We start from the raw sequence: 3,837 nt of genomic DNA on the forward strand, positions 1-3,837 counted from the left end.
TAACTAGTTACCTACAAGTGTACAACTACCATAAACTTCATAAAAGATAATAAATTTTAGATAGTAGGTAAGAGATTTTAAATTCAAATTATATTGCTAGTTTATTGTAAGAAAAATAATTTTACAATAAACTGCTATTTTTATATAATTTAAATTAAATATTAATTTTTAATAAATTAGACACAAATTTAAATACCATAACCATCACGAAAAAAAAGTTCACATATTACTATGTTTGGTGGATATGTGTTGGGTTTTTTTTCTCTTCTTTATGAAGCCCAAGTCCAACATTTTGGGGGTGTATTCTTACACCCTAGTGTCACAACCCTAATTCAGTTTTTTGAGGTTTTTTGAGAGAGAGAGAATAGCCACCAAGTGAGAGAGAAGAGGAAAAAACAGAATTCTCGTTTTTGCCCAAAGCAGTAAATTTCAAATGGCAGTTTCTCAAATGTTCACCGTTGGATCGGCTTGAAATTTAAACTACATGTTCCTATCATCTTGTTCTTCATTCTGGTTGGTGGAGATGTTGATTGGAGGTTTTCAGTAGGAGAAATTGGTTTCGCAAGAGAGAAATTAGGTTTCCCATTTTTATACAGAGCAGAAATCTTGGAACGGTAGTTTCTCATTCTTTCACCGTTGGATCGACGTGAAATTTGAACTGTAGATGCTTCACATCTTGTTCTTTATTCTGAACGGTGGAGATTTTAATTGGAGATCTGTAGAGAGAGAAATTGGCTTCGACATCAGCTCTATTTTTTGGGTATATTTCATCTTCTTGCCTATTACTTGTAAGCTTTGGTGCATTGATGTTTTGGCTGGTTATTTGCACATTTTTGTGCTTTGTTTGAGACTCTCTTGTACCTCATTTGATTATAGTGGAGCTATTTCATTGGTCTGGACGACCCGTGGTTTTTACCTCTCACGTTGAGGGGGTTTTCCACGTTAAAATCTCGATGTGTTCTTATTATTGCTTTACTTGCTATATTTGCTTATTATAGTTGCTGCCATATTGTATTGTGAGTACTTCCATATTGTTCTTGTGTTGGACATTTGTGTCGTTTCTGCTGCTAGGCTCTTTCATACTAGCATCAGAGCTTGTTGATATTTTTCTGGGCTTGTAATTCTGTGAACAATGGAAGCTAATACTAATACTAGTAGGATGATCACTCTTAATGGTCCTAATTATGATTTGTGGAAGTTAAAGATGGAAGATTTGCTTTATGTCAAAAATTTTTATCAACCAGTTTTTGGTACAGAGAAGCCTAATGATAAGTCTGATGATGATTGGACTTTGTTGCATAGACAAGTCTGTGGATATATTTGGCAGTGGGTTGACGATAATGTGTTGAACCATATTATTGGAGAGACACATGCTCGGACCCTTTGGATTAAACTTGAACAATTGTATGCTCGGAAAACTGGGAATAACAAGATGTTTTTGATCAAGCAGTTGTTGGCTTTGAAGTATACAGATGGGACATCAATGACAGATCACTTGAACAATTTTCAAGGAATTATGAATCAGTTATCTTCCATGGGTATCAAGTTTGATGAAGAGGTTCAAGGATTGTTACTTCTTGACTCCTTACCAGACTCGTGGAAAATTCTCAGAATGTCATTGTCCAATTCTGCTCCTGATGGTGTAATCTCTATGGATCTTGCCAAGAGCAGTGTTTTGAATGAAGAGATGAGAAGAAAGTCACAAGGTACATCGACTACACATTCAGATGTTCTTGTTTCTGAGTCTAGGGGGAGAAACAAAAGTCGAGGTCCTAAAGGTAGAGATCAAAGCAGAAGCAAGTCTCGAGGAAAGTATAAGAATATTGAGTGTCATCATTGTGGTCAAAAGAGACATGTGAAGAGATTTTGTTGGCAGCTAAAGAAGGAGAAAGCCAAGGCAAGTAAAGACAAGAGCACAAATAAAGATGATGGTAACAAGGAAGACAAGGTTAATGTAACTCATGATGATTTTCTTGTTGTTGAGGAGTTTGAATCTGTTAACCTTATTGATAATAGCACTAGTTGGGTGATTGATAGCGGTGCTTCTATTCATGTTACATCTAGAAGGGATTTGTTTACGTCATATACTCCTGGTAATTTTGGTGATGTGAAAATGTCTCATCAAGGTGTTGCAAAATGTACTGGTGTTGGACAGGTTTGTTTAGAAACCTCCAACGGTACCAAGTTGACTTTGAAGCGTGTGAAGCATGTTCCAGATATTCGGTTGAACTTACTTTCTGTTGGTAAGTTGTGTGATGAAGACTTGGATAGCTCATTTTCTCGTGATAGCTGGAAGCTCACCAAGGGTTCCATGGTTGTTGCTAGAGGTACAAGACACTCTACTCTTTATTTAACTCAAGCAAAGATTGTGAAAGATGTTGTTAATGCGGCTGAGTTTGTTGATAAAACTGATTTATGGCATAAGAGATTATGTCATATGAGTGAGAAAGGCATGAATATGTTATCCAAGAGGAATCTTTTATCTGGTTGTAAGGTTGCTTTGCAAAAGTGCAATCATTGTTTTGCTGGAAAATAAAACAGGGTCTCTTTTAAGAGCCATCCACCTTCAAGGAAGCCGGAGATACTTGACTTGGTGCATTCTGATGTATGTGGGCCGATGAAGACAAGAACACTTGGAGGGTCTATCTATTTTGTAACCTTTATTGATGATCATTCTAGAAAATTATGGGTTTACACTTTGAAGACCAAAGATCAAGTTTTGAATGTGTTCAAGCAATTTCAAGCTTCTGTTGAAAGAGAAACTGGTGAGAAGTTGAAATGCATTCGTACTGACAATGGTGGTAAATACTCAGGTCCATTTGATGCTTATTGTAAAGAGCATGGTATAAGACATCAGAAGACTCCTCCAAAGACTCCTCAGTTGAATGGCTTGGCTGAAAGGATGAACAGAACACTGGTTGAAAGAGTTAGGTGCTTGTTGTCACAATCTGGATTGGCAAAATCCTTTTGGGGTGAAGCTTTGAGCACTGTTGTTCATGTCTTGAACCAGACACCGTGTGTTCCCTTGCAATTTGAAGTGCCAGAGAAGGTATGGTCAAGTAATGATGTTTCTTATGATCATTTAAGAGTCTTTGGATGTAAAGCTTTTGTTCATATTCCTAAAGATGAGAGATCTAAACTTGTTGTAAAGACTAGGCAGTGTATTTTTATTGGCTATGGCATGGATGAGTTTGGTTACAGGTTTTATGATCTTGTTAACAAGAAGGTGATTCGAAGTAGAGATGTTGTCTTTGTTGAAGACCAAACATTGAAGGATGTTGATCATGCAGAGAAGCCAATGGTTCAGCCTAGTGATGATTTTTCTGAGATGGATATTACTCCCTCTATGCCTTTGGTAGAAGATGGTAGAGTTGAAGCTCAAAATAATGAGCATGATACAAGTGCAGGTGAAGATGAAACAGTTGATCCGATACTTGATGAAGTTGGTGATGATGATCAAGATGAAGAACCAGCTTTGGAAATTCCTACAAATGCACTCAGAAGGTCTACAAGAGAGAGGAAGCCTTCATCAAGGTATTCTCCACATGAGTTTGTTTTGTTGACTGATGGGGGAGAACCTGAATGCTTTGGAGAGGCTATTGAAGATGATAGCAAAGCTCAATGGTTTGAAGCTATGCAAGAAGAAATGAATTCCTTACTTGAGAATAATACCTATGAGTTGGTGAAGCTACCGAAGGGTATGCGAGTTTTGAAGAACAAATGGGTATTCAGAATCAAGAATGAAGAACACAATTCTAAGCCTCGGTATAAGGCTAGATTGGTTGTTAGAGGTTTTAGCCAGAGAAAAGGTGTTGATTATGAGGAGATATTTTCTCC

This window comes from Arachis hypogaea, chromosome 4 (assembly GCF_003086295.3).
Source record: "Arachis hypogaea cultivar Tifrunner chromosome 4, arahy.Tifrunner.gnm2.J5K5, whole genome shotgun sequence".
Lineage (NCBI taxonomy): Eukaryota > Viridiplantae > Streptophyta > Magnoliopsida > Fabales > Fabaceae > Arachis > Arachis hypogaea.